At 38.7% G+C, this 16,387-nt stretch overlaps 1 non-coding gene across 1 annotated transcript; it reads right to left on the bottom strand.

Moving 5' to 3' along the window:
* Positions 1–2,299: 2,299 nt before the first annotated feature.
* LOC148545786 (small nucleolar RNA R71) lies at positions 2,300–2,407 on the bottom strand. The gene has a single exon (XR_015900360.1). It is a non-coding gene; the product is annotated as a small nucleolar RNA R71 (small nucleolar RNA).
* Between the last annotated feature and the right edge of the window lie 13,980 nt (positions 2,408–16,387).

Raw genomic sequence — 16,387 nt, 5'->3', positions numbered from 1 at the left:
GAATTTTACATAATCAAAGTGTTATCACAATTTCTGCGCACCAAGTTTTTGGCGCCGTTGCCGGGGATTGTTCGAGTATGGACAACTGACGGTTCATCCTGTTGCTCAGATTAGGTAATTTTCTTTTTGTTTTCTTTTCAAAAATTTTTCAAAAAATATTTCAAAAATTTCTCATCTGTTTTCGAAAAAAAAATGTTTTCAAAAATATATTTTTATTCAAAATTTTTAAGAGTGAATTCTAGTGTTTCATGAAGCATGTGAAGCCTGGTTGGCTGTAAAGCCATGTCTAATTCCTGGACTGAAGCTTTAGACTAAGAATGCAAGATTCGTGGAATTCATATTAAAAATTTTGGAATCTTTATTTTCCTTTTTCAATTAATTTTCGAAAAATCCAAAAAAATTAGAAAATCATAAAAATCAAAAATATTTTTTTGTTTCTTGTTTGAGTCTTGAGTCATGTTATAAGTTTGGTGTCAATTGCATGTGCATCTTACATTTTTTCGAAAATAATCATGCATTCATAGTGTTCTTCATGATCTTCAAGTTGTTCTTGGTAAGTCTTCTTGTTTGATCTTTGCATTTGCATGTTTTGTGTCTTTTCTTGTTTTTCATATGCATTCTTGGATCCTTAGTGTTTAAGCATTAAAGAATCCTAAGTTTGGTGTCTTGCATGTTTTCTTTGCATTAAAATTTTTTCAAAAACATGTTCTTGGTGTTCATCTTGATCTTCAAAATGTTCTTGGTGTTCATTTTGACATTCATAGCATTCTTGCATGCATTCATTGTTTTGATCTAAAAATTTCATGCATTGCATAATTTTCATGTTTTTTTAAAAATTTCAAAAATCAAAAAAATATCGTTCCCTTTTTCTCCTCATCAAATTCGAAAATTTGAATTGAGTTTTTCAAAATTTTTGAAATCTAGTTGTTTCTTATGGGTCAAATCAAATTTTCAATTTGAAAATCTTATCTTTTTCAAAATCTTTTTCAAAAATCAAATCTTTTTCAAAATTCTTAGTTATTTTCGAAAATTCCAAAAATGTTTTTCAAAAATCTTTTTCTTATTTTTATATCAAATTTTCGAAAATAACAATATCAATTAATGTTTTGATTCAAAAATTTTAAGTTTGTTACTTACTTGTTAAGAAAGATTCAAACTTTAAGTTCTAGAATCATATCTTGTGATTTCTTGTGAATCAAGTCATTAATTGTGATTTTAAAAATCAAATCTTTTTCAAAACTAATTTCAATCATATCTTTTCAAAAATATCTTCTTATCTTTTTCAAAAATTTGATTTTAAAATATCTATTCTAACTTCCTAACTTCCTATCTTTTCAAATTTGTTTCAACTAACTAACTAACTTTTTGTTTGTTTCTTATCTTTTTCAAAACCACCTAACTAACTCTCTCTCTCTAAATTTCGAAATTATCTCCCCCCTTTTTTCAAAAATTTCTTTTTTTTATTAATTATTTTAATCTTTGATTTAAAAATTTTCGAAAATTACTAACCTTTTTCAAAAACTATTTTTAAAAATCACTAACTCTTTTTCAAAAATTGTTTTCGAAAATCCTCTCCCTCTCTCATCTTATTCTATTTATTTATTCATCTACTAACATCTCTCCCTCACCCACCAAAAATCCGAACCCTCTCTCTCTCTTTCTGAGTTCAGATTTTTCTCTTCTTCTTTTCTTCTACTAATAATAAGGAATCTCTTTACTGTGACATAGAGGATTCCTCTTCTTTTCTTTTTCTCTTCTCTTTCTTATGAGCAGGGACAAAGAAAAGGGCATTCTTGTTGAAGCTGATCCAAAACCTGAAAGGACTCTGAAGAGGAAATTAAGAGAAGCTAAATAACAACAATCCAGAGACAACTTGATTGAAAATTTCGAACAAGTAAAGGAGATGGCAGCCGAACCCAACAACAATGCAATGAGAATGCTTGGTGACTTTACTGCACCAAATTCTAATTTACATGGAAGAAGCATCTCCATTCCTGCCATTGGAGCAAACAACTTTGAGTTGAAACCTCAATTAGTTTCTCTGATGCAGTAGAACTGCAAGTTTCATGGACTTCCATCTGAAGATCCTTTTCAGTTCTTAACTGAATTCTTGCAGATATGTGATACTGTTAAGACTAATGGAGTAGATCCTGAAGTCTACAGGCTCATGCTTTTCCCTTTTGCTGTAAGAGACAGAGCTAGAATATGGTTGGACTCTCAACCCAAAGACAGCCTGAACTCTTGGGATAAGCTGGTCACGGCTTTCTTAGCCAAGTTCTTTCCTCCTCAAAAGCTGAGCAAGCTTAGAGTGGATGTTCAAACCTTCAAACAAAAAGATGGTGAATCCCTCTATGAAGCTTGGGAAAGATACAAATAGTTGACCAAAAAGTGTCCTTCTGACATGCTTTCAGAATGGACCATCCTGGATATATTCTATGATGGTTTATCTGAATTAGCTAAGATGTCATTGGATACTTCTGCAGGAGGATCCATTCACCTAAAGAAAACGCCCGCAGAATCTCAAGAACTCATTGACATGGTTGCTAATAACCAGTTCATGTACACTTCTGAGAGGAATCCTGTGAGTAATGGGACGCCTATGAAGAAGGGAGTTCTTGAAATTGATACTCTGAATGCCATATTGGCTCAGAACAAAATATTGACTCAGCAAGTCAATATGATTTCTCAGAGTCTGAATGGAATGCAAGCCGCATCCAACAGTACTCAAGAGGCTTCTTATGAAGAAGAAGCTTATGATCCTGAGAACCCTTCAATAGCAGAGGTGAATTACTTAGGTGAACATTATGGAAACACCTATAACTCATCATGGAGAAATCATCCAAATTTCTCATGGAAGGATCAAAAGCCTCAACAAAGCTTTAATAATGGTGGAAGAAACAGGTTTAACAATAATAAACCTTTTCCATCATCCACTCAGCAACAGACAGAGAACTCTGAACAAAATACTTCTAATTTAACAAACTTAGTCTCTGATCTATCTAAGGCCACTGTGAGTTTCATGAATGAAACAAGGTCTTTCATTAGAAATTTGGAAGCACAAGTGGGCCAGCTGAGTAAGAGGATCACTGAAATCCCTCCTAGTACTCTCCCAAGCAATACAGAAGAGAATCCAAAAGGAGAGTGCAAGGCCATTGACATAAGCATCATGGCCGAACCTGTGAGGAGAGGATGTGAATCCCAAGGAGGAAGAACTCCTGGGACGTCCAGTGCTCAATAAGGAGCTTCCCTCTGAGGAACCAAAGGACTATGAGGCTCATCTAGAGACTATAGAGATTCCATTAAACCTCCTTATGCCCTTCATGAGCTCTGATGAGTATTCCTCTTCTGAAGAGAATGAGGATGTTACTGAAGAGCAAACTGCCAAGTTTCTTGGTGCAATCATGAAGCTGAATGCCAAATTATTTGGTATTGAAACTTGGGAAGATGAACCTCCCTTGTTCATCAATGAACTAAGTGATCTGGATCAACTGACATTGCCTCAGAAGAGACAGGATCCTGGAAAGTTCATAATACCTTGTACCATAGGCACCATGATCTTTAAGGCTCTGTGTGACCTTGGTTCAGGAATAAACCTCATGCCCCTCTCTGTAATAGAGAAACTGGGAATCTATGGGGTGCAAGCTGCTAAAATCTCATTAGAGATGGCAGACAATTCAAGAAAATAGGCTTATGGACAAGTAGAGGACGTGTTAGTAAAGGTTGAAGGCCTTTACATCCCTGCTGATTTCATAGTCCTGGATACTGGAAAGGAAGAGGATGAATCCATCATCCTAGGAAGACCTTTCCTAGCCACAGCAAGAGCTTTGATTGATGTGGACAGAGGATAATTAATCCTTCAATTGAGTGAGGACAACCTTGTGTTTACAACTCAAGGATCTCTCTCTGCATCCATGGAGAGGAAGCAGAAAAAGCTTCTCTCAAAGCAGAGTCAAACAAAGCCCCCACAGTCAAACTCTAAGTTTGGTGTTGGGAGGCCACAACCAAACTCTAAGTTTGGTGTTGAACTCCCATATCCAAACTCTAAGTTTGGTGTTGGGGAGTCTCAACAATGCTCTGAACATCTGTGAGGCTCCATGAGAGCCCACTGTCAAGCTATTGACATTAAAGAAGCGCTTGTTGGGAGGCAACCCAATTTTTATTTATCTAACTATATTTTTCTTAGTTATATGTCTTTATAGGTTCATGATCATGTGGAGTCACAAAATAAACAAAAAAATCAAAAACGGAATCAAAAACAGCAGAAGAAAAATCACACCCTGGAGGAAGCACCTGTCTGGCGTTCAACGCCAGAACAGAGCATGGTTCTGGCGCTGAACGCCCAAAATGGGCAGCATCCTGGTGCTGAACGCCCAGAACAAGCATGGTTCTGGCGTTCAACGCCAGAAATGGCAACAAATGGGCGTTGAACGCCCAAAATGGGCACTAACCTGGCGCTGAACGCCCAGAGTTGTGTGTAAGGGCATTTTACATGCCTAATTTGGTGCAAAGTTGTAATTCCTTGATCACCTCAGGATCTGTGGACCCCACAGGATCACCTCAGGATCTGTGGACCCCACAGGATCCCCACCTACCTCTACTCACTCTTTTCTCTCTTCTCAATCATCCTCTATTCCCAATAAACACTCTTCCCTATTAACCCTTTACCACTCACATCCATACACCCATTTACCTTCAAAATTCAACATCTCTTTCCCACCAAATCCCACCCATATGGCTGAATACACACCTCCCTCCATCTCCTCCATATCTTCTTCTTCTTCTTCTATTCCTTCTTCTTTTGCTCGAGGGCGAGCAACATTCTAAGTTTGGTGTGGTAAAAGCATAGGTTTTTTGTTTTTTCCATAACCATTGATGGCACCTAAGGCCAGAGAAACCTCTAGAAAGAGAAAAGGAAAGACAAAAGCTTCCATCAAGGGTCTATAGCTCAGTGGTAGAACATTTGACTGCAAATCAAGAGATTCCTGAGATACCTCAGGGGATACATTTTCTTCCACACAATTATATGGGACAACTAAGGGTGGAACATCAAGAGCACTCCATCATCCTTCATGAAATAAGAGAAGATCAAAAAGCAATGAGGGAGGAGCAACAAAAACAAGAAAGAGACATAGAAGAGCTCAAGGACATCATTGGTTCCTCAAGAAGGAAACGCCACCATCACTAAGGTGGATTCATTCCTTGTTCTTATTTCTTCTGTTTTTTGTTTTCTATGTTAAGTGCTTATCTATGTTTGTGTCTTCATCACATGATCATTAGTAGTTAGTAACTCTGTCTTAAAGTTATGAATGTCCTATGAATCCATCACCTCTCTTAAATGAAAAATGTTTTAAATTCAAAAGAACAAGAAGTACATGAGTTTCGAATTTATCCTTGAACTTAGTTTAATTATATTGATGTGGTGACAATGCTTCTTGTTTTCTGAATGAATGCTTGAACAGTGCATATGTCTTTTGAAGTTGTTGTTTAAGAATGTTAAATATGTTGGCTCTTGAAAGAATGATGACTAGGAAACATGTTATTTGATAATCTGAAAAATTATAAAAATGATTCTTGAAGCAAGAAAAAGCAGCAAAGAACAAAGCTTGCAGAAAATAAAATAGGCGAAAAAAACTATATAGAGAAAAGGAAAAAAAGCAAGCAGAAAAAGCCAAAAGCTCTTAAAACCAAGAGGCAAGAGCAAAAAGCCAATAACCCTTAAAACCAAAAGGCAAGGGCAAATAAAAAGGATCCCAAGGCTTTGAGCATCAGTGGATAGGAGGGCCTAAAGGAATAAAATCGTGGTCAAAGCGGCTAAACCAAGCTGTCCCTAACCATGTGGTTGTGGCGTGAAGGTGTCAAGTGAAAACTTGAGACTGAGCGGTTAAAGTCAAGGCCCAAAGCAAAAAATGAGTGAGCTTAAGAACCCTGGACACCTCTAATTGGGGACTTTAGCAAAGCTGAGTCACAATCTGAAAAGGTTCACCCAATTATGTGTCTGTGGCATTTATGTATCCGGTGGTAATACTGGAAAACAAAGTGCTTAGGGCCACGGCTAAGACTCATAAAATAGCTGTGTTCAAGAATCATCATACTGAACTAGGAGAATCAATAACACTATCTGAACTCTGAGTTCCTATAGATGCCAATCATTCTGAACCTCAATGGATAGAGTGAGATGCCAAAATTATTCAAGAGGCAAAAAGCTATAAGTCCCGCTCATTTAATTGTAGCTATGTTTCATTGATAGTTTGGAATTTATAGTATATTCTCTTCTTTTTATCCTATTTGATTTTCAGTTGCTTGGGGACAAGCAACAATTTAAGTTTGGTGTTGTGATGAGCGGATAATTTATACGCTTTTTGGCATTGTTTTTAGTATGTTTTTAGTAGGATCTAGTAACTTTTAGGGATGTTTTCATTAGTTTTTATGTTAAATTCACATTTCTGGACTTTACTATGAGTTTGTGTGTTTTTCTGTGATTTCATGTATTCTCTGACTGAAATTGAGGGACTTGAGCAAAAATCAGATTCAGAGGTTGAAGAAGGACTGCTGATGCTGTTGAATTCTGACCTCCCTGCACTCAAAGTGGATTTTCTGGAGCTACAGAACTCGAAATTGTGCGCTTCTAATTGCGTTGGAAAGTAGACATCTAGGGCTTTCCAGCAATATATAATAGTCCATACTTTGACCAAGAATAGACGACGCAAACTGGCGTTCAACGCCAGCTCTCTGCCCAATTCTGGCGTCCAGCGCCAGAAAAGGATCCAAAACCAGAGTTGAACGCCCAAACTAGCACAAATACTGGCGTTCAACTCCAAGAAAGACCTCTACACATGCAACACTCAAGCTCAGCCCAAGCACACACCAAGTGGGCCCCGGAAGTGGATTTATGCATCAATTACTTACTTCTGTAAACCCTAGTAGCTAGTTTATTATAAATAGGACCTTTTACTACTGTATTAGATATCTTTTGATCATTTTTAGATCTCTAGACCTCCATGGGAGGCTGGCCATTCGGCCATGCTTACCCTCTATTTACTTATGTATTTTCAACGGTAGAGTTTCTACACTCCATAGATTAAGGTGTGGAGCTCTGCTGTTCCTCAAAGATTAATGCAAAGTACTACTGTTTTCTATTCAATTCATCCTATTTCGCTTCTATGATATTCATTCGCTCTTCAACCTGAATGTGATGAACGTGACAATCATCATCATTCCCTATGAACGCGTGCCTGACAACCACTCCCGTTCTACCTTCGACTGAATGAGTATCTCTTAGATCTCTTAATCGGAATCTTCGTGGTGTAAGCTAGAATGATGGCGGCATTCAAGAGAATCCGGAAAGTCTAAACCTTGTCCGTGGTATTCCGAGTAGGATTCAATGATTGAATGACTGTGACGAGCTTCAAACTCGCGATTGCTGGGCGTAGTGACAGATGCAAAAGGATAGTAAATCCTATTCCAGCATGATCGAGAACCGACAGATGAATAGCCGTGCCGTGACAGGGTGCGTTGACCATTTTCACTGAGAGGATAGGATGAAACCATTGACAAGGGTGATGCCTCCAGATGATTAGCCGTGCCGTGATAGGGCATTTGGATCATTTTCCCGAGAGAAGACCGAAAGTAGCCATTGACAATGGTGATGTATCACATAAAGCCAGCCATGGAAAGGAGTAAGACTGCTTGGATGAAGATAGCAGGAAAGCAGAGATTCAGAGGAACGAAAGCATCTCTATTCGCTTATCTGAAATTCTCACCAATGATTTACATAAGTATTTCTATCCCTATTTTATTTAATTATTATTCGAAAACACCATTATCAATTTATATCTGCCTGACTGAGATTTACAAGGTGACTATAGCTTGCTTCATACCAACAATCTCCGTGGGATTCGACCCTTACTCACGTAAGGTATTACTTGGACGACCCAGTGCACTTGCTGGTTAGTTGTGCGAAGTTGTGAACCAGGGTATTGGCATCATGTTTTTGGCGCCATTACCAGGGAAACAAAGAGCGATGAATTTTACATAATCAAAGTGTTATCACAATTTCTGCGCACCAAGTTTTTGGCGCCGTTGCCGGGGATTGTTCGAGTATGGACAACTGACGGTTCATCCTGTTGCTCAGATTAGGTAATTTTCTTTTTGTTTTCTTTTCAAAAAATTTTCAAAAAATATTTCAAAAATTTCTCATCTGTTTTCGAAAAATAAAATGTTTTCAAAAATATATTTTTATTCAAAATTTTTAAGAGTGAATTCTAGTGTTTCATGAAGCATGTGAAGCCTGACTGGCTGTAAAGCCATGTCTAATTCCTGGACTGAAGCTTTAGACTAAGAATGCAAGATTCCTGGAATTCATATTAAAAATTTTGGAATCTTTATTTTCCTTTTTCAATTAATTTTCGAAAAATCCAAAAAAATTAGAAAATCATAAAAATCAAAAATATTTTTCTGTTTCTTATTTGAGTCTTGAGTCATGTTATAAGTTTGGTGTCAATTGCATGTGCATCTTACATTTTTTCGAAAATAATCATGCATTCATAGTGTTCTTCATGATCTTCAAGTTGTTCTTGGTAAGTCTTCTTGTTTGATCTTTGCATTTGCATGTTTTGTGTCTTTTCTTGTTTTTCATATGCATTCTTGGATCCTTAGTGTGTAAGCATTAAAGAATTCTAAGTTTGGTGTCTTGCATATTTTCTTTGCATTAAAATTTTTTCAAAAACATGTTCTTGGTGTTCATCTTGATCTTCAAAATGTTCTTGGTGTTCATCTTGACATTCATAGCATTCTTACATGCATTCATTGTTTTGATCTAAAAATTTCATGCATTGCATAATTTTCATGTTTTTTTAAAAATTTCAAAAATAAAAAAAAATATCTTTCCCTTTTTCTCCTCATCAAATTCGAAAATTTGAATTGACTTTTTCAAATTTTTAAAAATCTAGTTGTTTCTTATGGGTCAAATCAAATTTTCAATTTGAAAATCTTATCTTTTTCAAAATCTTTTTCAAAAATCAAATCTTTTTCAAAATTCTTAGTTATTTTCGAAAATTCCAAAAATGTTTTTCAAAAATCTTTTTCTTATTTTTATATCAAATTTTCGAAAATAACAATAACAATTAATATTTTGATTCAAAAATTTTAAGTTTGTTACTTACTTGTTAAGAAAGATTCAAACTTTAAGTTCTAGAATCATATCTTGTGATTTCTTGTGAATCAAGTCATTAATTGTGATTTTAAAAATCAAATCTTTTTCAAAACTAATTTCAATCATATCTTTTTGGTGCACAAAATTGTTACTTGGTGCACAAAATTGTTACTCTCTTACAATTTCGCACACATTACTCTCTTACAATTTCGCACAGATGACCAGCAAGTGCACTGGGTCGTCCAAGTAATACCTTACGTGAGTAAGGGTCGAATCCCACAGAGATTGTTGGTTTGAAGCAATCTATGATTATCTTGTAAATCTTTGTCAGGAAGTCAATTATGTTTATCAGTTGAATTGCGAATAAACAATAGAGCATAAATTAAAGGTTACTTGTTGTGCAGTAATGGAGAATATGTTGGAGTTTTGGAGATGCTTTGTCCTCTGAATCTCTGCTTTCCTCTGTCTTCTGATTCACGCACGCACGTCCTCCTTTGGCAAGCTGTGTGTTGGTGGATCACTGTTGTCAATGGCTACCGTCCATCCTTCCAGTGAAAACTACGCTTACGCGCTCTGTCACAGCACGGCTAATCACCGGTTGGTTCTCGATCTGGTTGGAAAAGGATTTACTATCCTTTTGCGTCTGTCACTAACGCCCAGCCTTCAGGAGTTTGAAGCTCGTCACAGTCATTCAATCCTTGAATCCTACTCGGAATACCACAGACAAGGTTTAGACTTTCCGGATTCTCATGAATGCCGCCAAAAGTTCTAGCTTATACCACGGAGATTCTGATTAAGGAATCTAAGAGATGCTCATTCAATCAGATATAGAACGGAGGTGGTTGTCAGGCATGCGTTCATGGTTTGAGGAAGGTGATGAATGTCACTGATCATCACCTTCATCACAGTTAAGCGCGAATGAACATCTTAGATAGGAACAAGGGTGTTTGAATGGAAAACAGAAATACTTGCATTAATTCATTGAGACACAGCAGAGCTCCTCACCCCCAACAATGGGATTTAGAGACTCATGCCGTCAGAGAATACAAAGTTTAGATCTGAAATGTCATGAGATACAAAATAAGTCTCTAAAAGTTGTTTAAATACTAAACTAGTAGCCCAGGGTTACAAAATATGAGTGAACTATGATGGATGATGCAGAGATCCACTTCTGGGGCCTACTTGGTGTGCTGGGGCCCACTTGGTGTGTGCTGGGGCTGAGATTTCGTGCAGAGGCCATTTGTGGAGTTGAACGCCAGTTTTTATGCCAGTTTGGGCGTTCAACTCCAGTTTTTTATCCTTTTCTGGCGCTGGACGCCAGAATTGGGCAGAGAACTGGCGTTGAACGCCAGTTTACGTCGTTTATCCTTGTGCAAAGTATGGACTATTATATATTGCTGGAAAGCCCTGGATGTCTACTTTCTAACGCAATTGGAAGCATGCCATTTCGAGTTCTGTAGCTCCAGAAAATCCACTTTGAGTGCAGGGAGGTCAGAATCCAACAGCATCAGCAGTCCTTTTTCAGCCTGAATCAGATTTTTGCTCAGCTCCTTCAATTTCAGCCAGAAAAATACCTGAAATTACAGAAAAACACACAACTCATAGTAAAGTCCAGAAATATGAATTTTTCCTAAAAACTACTAGAAATAGACTAAAAACTAACTAAAACATACTCTAAACTATATGAAATTATCCCCAAAAAGCGTATAAAATATCCGCTCATCACAACACCAAAGTTAAACTGTTGCTTGTCCTCAAGCAACTAGAAAAATAAAATAGAAGACTAATAGGTTGAGAAGCAATAATATCTCAAAGTTTTTGAATGAAGCTCAGATTCTAACTAGATGAGCGGGACTAGTAGCTTTTTGCTTCTGAATAGTTTTGGCATCTCACTTTATCCATTGAAGCTCAGAGTGATTGGCATCTATAGGAACTCAGAATTCAGATAGTGTTATTGATTCTCTTAATTCAGTGTGATGATTCTTGAACACAGCTTCTTTATGAGTCTTGGCCGTGGCCCTAAGCACTTTGTTTTCCAGTATTACCACCGGATACATAAATGCCACAGACACATAACTGGGTGAACCTTTTCAGATTGTGACTCAGCTTTGCTAAAGTCCCCAATTAGAGGTGTCCAGAGTTCTTAAGCACACTCTTTTTTTTTCTCTTGGACCTTGACTTTAACCGCTCAGTCTCAAGTTTTCACTTGACACCTCCACGCCACAAGCACATGGTTAGGGACAGCTTGGTTTAGCCACTTAGACCAGGATTTTATTCCTTTAGGCCCTCCTATCCACTGATGCTCAAAGCCTTGGGATCCCTTTTATTTGCCCTTGCCTTTTGGTTTTAAGGGTTACTGGATTTTTATGCTTGCTTTTTCTTTTTCTTTCTATATTATTAATATTTTTTTTTTCTGCAAGCTTTGTTCTTTGCTGCTTTTTCTTGCTTCAAGAATCATTTTTATGATTTTTCAGATTATCAATAACATGTCTCATGTTCATCATTCTTTCAAGAGCCAACATATTTAACAGTCTTAAACAACAAATTCAAAAGACATATGCACTGTTCCAGCATTCATTCAGAAGACAGAAAGCATTGCCACCACATTTAACTAATTAGAATTTCTCTTATTAAAACTCGAAATTTTATTGCTTCTTATTCAAAAGATCTACTACTTTATTCATGTTTGCTGATGATGAGAAAAATAAACTATAGCTTAATTGGAGTTAAAATCAAAATAGATACTAATTACTACTATATGACTCCTAAGGTAAAATTAAAATAAGAACAGTTATCACAGAGTTAAGGCTAAGATTAGAACTCAACAACCTTGAGGTTTGGGAAGTGGATGTTCCTCTAATCTGTGAGGTGCTTGGTCCTTCAAGAGAGAATTTCTGGCGCTTCAGTTCCTTTAAAGCACGTCCTTGCTCCTCTTGGAGTGGGTTGTTTTCCTTTAGGGGCCATGATCTTAGTGATCACGGATAAGCACACCAAACTTAGAGCTTTGCTTGTCCTCAAGCAAAAGAAAAAGAAGGAGATGAGTAGAAGGAGAACTCCTCTTCACCATCCTGGCGTTTGAACGCCCAAACACTGCCTGTTTTGGGCGTTCAACGCCCAAATGCTGCTCTCCGGGGCGTTCAACGCCCAGTTGTTGCCCTTTTCTGGCGTTGAACGCCAGATAGCTATCCTTACTGGCGTTCAGCGCCCACTGGATGCCCATTTTGGGCGCTGAACGCCCAAAATGGCCTTCACTGGCGTTTTCTTGCCAGTAAGCTCCCTATCTCTGTTTTGTGTGTAGATTCCTTCTGTAACCCTGTAAACTTATGCAATTGATTCTTTACCTTAGTGTCAGTGAACTTTATATAAACAAATAAAAATAAAAATAGGGCAAAATGCTTAGAGGATTGTTGCCCCATGGCTGGGTTGCCTCCCAGCAAGCGCTTCTTTATTGTCTTTAGCTGGACCTTGCTGAGCTTTTAATCCAGCTTCAGCCTTGAGCATTCTTGCTCAATGTTGCCTTCAAGATAATGCTTGATTCTCTGTCCATTGACAATGAACTTCTTATCAGAATCAATATCTTGAAGCTCCACATAACCATATGGTGACACACTTGTAATCACGTATGGTCCCCTCCACCGGGATTTCAGTTTCCCGGGGAATAGCCTGAGTCTAGAGTTAAACAACAGGACCTTCTGTCCTGGTTCAAAGATTCTAGATGACAGCTTTTTGTCATGCCATTTTTTTTATTTTTCTTTATAAAGCTTGGCATTTTCGAAAGCTGTGAATCTGAATTCCTCTAGCTCATTTAGCTGGAGCAATCGTTTTTCTCCTGCTAATTTGGCATCAAAGTTTAGGAATCTGGTTGCCCAGTAGGCCTTATGTTCCAGTTCCACGGGCAAGTGGCATGCCTTACCATACACGAGTTGGTATGGAGAGGTCCCTATAGGGGTCTTGAATGCTGTTCTGTAAGCCCACAGAGCATCATCCAAGCTCCGTGCCCAATACTTTCTACGGGTACTTACTGTCCGTTCCAGGATTCTCTTTAATTCTCTATTAGAGACTTCAGCTTGCCCATTGGTTTGTGGATGATATGGAGTGGCCACTTTGTGGCGAATTCCATACCGAACCATGGCAGAGTAAAGCTGTTTATTGCAGAAGTGAGTGCCCCCATCACTGATTAACACTCTAGAGACACCAAACCTGCTAAAGATATGTTTCTGGAGGAACTTCAGCACTGTTTTAGTATCATTGGTGGGTGTGGCAATAGCCTCAACCCATTTTGATACATAGTCAACTGCCACCAGAATATAAGTGTTTGAGTATGATGGTGGGAAAGGTCCCATGAAGTCAATTCCCCATACATCAAACAACTCTATTTCCAAGATTCCTTGTTGAGGCATGGCGTAACCATGAGGCAGATTACCAGCTCTTTGGCAACTGTCACAATTACGTACAAACTCTCGGGAATCTTTATAGAGTGTAGGCCAATAGAAGCCACATTGGAGGACCTTGGTGGCTATTCGCTCACCTCCGAAATGGCCTCCATATTGAGATCCATGGCAATGCCATAAGATTCTCTGTGCTTCCTCTCTGGGGACACACCTACGGATAATTCCGTCTGCACATCTCTTAAAGAGATAGGGCTCATCCCACAAGTAGTACTTTGCATCAGTAATTAGTTTCTTTTTTTGTATTCTATTGTACTCCTTGGGTATGAACCTTGCAGCTTTATAGTTTGCAATATCGGCAAACCATGGTGCTTCCTGAATGGCAAATAGATGCTCATCAGGGAATGTCTCAGAGATCTCAAGGAAGGGGAGGGACGTCCCTTCCACTGGCTCTATCCGGGACAGATGATCAGCTACTTGGTTCTCTGTCCCTTTTCTGTCTCTTATTTCTATATCAAACTCTTGCAGAAGCAATACCCATCTGATGAGCCTGGGTTTTGAATCCTGCTTTGTGAGTAGATACTTAAGAGCAGCATGGTCAGTGTACACAATCACCTTTGATCCTACTAAGTAGGATCTGAACTTGTCAATGGCGTAAACCACTGCAAGTAATTCCTTTTCTGTGGTTGTGTAATTTTTCTGGGCATCATTTAAAACGCGACTGGCATAATAAATGACATGCAGAAGCTTGTCATGCCTCTGTCCCAATACTGCACCAATGGCATGATCACTGGCATCACACATTAACTCAAATGGCAATGTCCAGTCTGGTGCAGAAATGACTGGTGCTGTGACCAGCTTAGCTTTCAGCGTTTCAAACGCCTGCAGGCATGCTGTATCAAAGACAAATGGCGTGTCAGCAGCTAGCAGATTGCTTAGAGGTTTTGCGATTTTTGAAAAATCCTTTATAAACCTCCTATAGAATCCTGCATGCCCCAGAAAGCTTCTGATTGCCTTAACGTTGGCAGGTGGTGGTAATTTTTCAATTACCTCTATTTTTGCTTGATCCACCTCTATTCCCTTGTTTGAGATTTTATGCCCAAGAACAATTCCTTCAGTCACCATGAAGTGACACTTTTCCCAGTTTAAAACTAGGTTGGTTTCTTGGCATCTTTTCAGAACAAGTTTTAGGTGATCAAGACAGGAGCTGAATGAGTCTCCATATACTGAGAAGTCATCCATGAAGACTTCCAGAAATTTTTCCACCATATCAGAGAAAATAGAGAGCATGCATCTCTGGAAGGTTGCAGGTGCATTGCATAGCCCAAAGGGCATCCTTCTATAAGCAAACACTCCAGATGGACATGTGAATGCTGTTTTCTCTTGATCCTGGGGATCCACTGCAATCTGGTTATAGCCTGAATAGCCATCCAAAAAGCAGTAATAATCATGACCTGCTAGTCTCTCTAGCATCTGGTCTATGAATGGTAAAGGAAAATGATCCTTTCTGGTGGCTGTATTGAGCCTTCTGTAGTCAATACACATGCGCCACCCTGTAACTGTTCTTGTAGGAACCAGTTCATTTTTTTCATTATGAATCACTGTTATGCCTCCCTTTTTTGGGACGACTTGAACAGGGCTCACCCAGGGGCTGTCAGAAATAGGATAAATAATCCCAGCCTCTAGTAACTTGGTGACCTCTTTCTGCACCACTTCCTTCATGGCTGGATTTAGCCGCCTCTGTGGTTGAACCGCTGGTTTGGCATTATCCTCCAATAGGATTTTGTGCATGCATCTAGCTGGGCTTATGCCCTTAAGGTCACCTATGGACCACCCAAGAGCTGTCTTGTGTGTCCTTAGCACTTGAATAAGTGCTTCTTCTTCCTGTGAATTTAAAGCAGAGCTTATGATCACTGGAAAAGTGTCACCTTCTCCTAAAAATGCATATTTCAAGGATGGTGGCAGTGGCTTGAGCTCTGGTTTAGGAGGTTTTTCCTCTTTCAGAAGAAAGTTCAGAGGCTCTTTCACGTCCCCTGAATCCTCCAAATCAGGCTGAACATCTTTAAAGATGTTTTCCAACTCTGATTCGAGACTCTCATCCATGTTGATCTCTTCTACCAAAGAGTCAATAAGGTCAACTTTCATGCAGTTTGTTGATGTGTCTGGATGCTGCATGGCTTTGACAGCGTTCAATTTGAACTCGTCATCGTTGACTCTCAGGGTTATTTCCCCCTGTTGGACGTCAATGAGGGATCGTCCAGTTGCTAGGAAGGGTCTTCCTAGAATGAGAATAGCACTCTTGTGCTCCTCCATTTCCAGCACAACAAAGTCAGTGGGAAAGGCGAATGGCCCAACTCTGACAATCATGTCCTCAATCACGCCTGATGGGTATTTAGTGGAACCATCAGCAAGTTGGAGACATATCCGGGTTGGTTTAACTTCTTCAGTTAAGCCAAGCTTCCTGATAGTGGATGCAGGTATCAGGTTGATGCTTGCCCCAAGATCGCATAAAGCTGTCTTGGTGCAATCACCTTCTAATATGCATGGTATCAGAAAACTCCCAGGGTCTTTAAGCTTTTCAGGAAAGCTTTTCAGAATGACTGCACTGCATTCTTCAGTGAGGATAACTCTTTCTGTTTCTCTCCACTCCTTTTTATGACTCAAGATCTCTTTCATGAACTTGGCATAAGAAGGTATTTGCTCAAGTGCCTCTGCAAATGGAATCTTTATTTCAAGAGTCCTTAGATAATCTGCAAAGCGAGCAAATTGCTTATCCTGCTCCTCTTTCCGGAGTTTTTGAGGATAAGGTATCTTGGCTTTATATTCCTCAACCTTAGTGGTTAAAGAA

The sequence above is a fragment of the Arachis ipaensis genome, chromosome B9 (assembly GCF_059453495.1).
Source record: "Arachis ipaensis isolate K30076 ecotype BB chromosome B9, ASM5945349v1, whole genome shotgun sequence".
In the NCBI taxonomy this organism is placed as follows: domain Eukaryota; kingdom Viridiplantae; phylum Streptophyta; class Magnoliopsida; order Fabales; family Fabaceae; genus Arachis; species Arachis ipaensis.
Note: the sequence above shows the minus strand (reverse complement) of the source record. Positions and strands in the feature narration are given on the sequence as shown.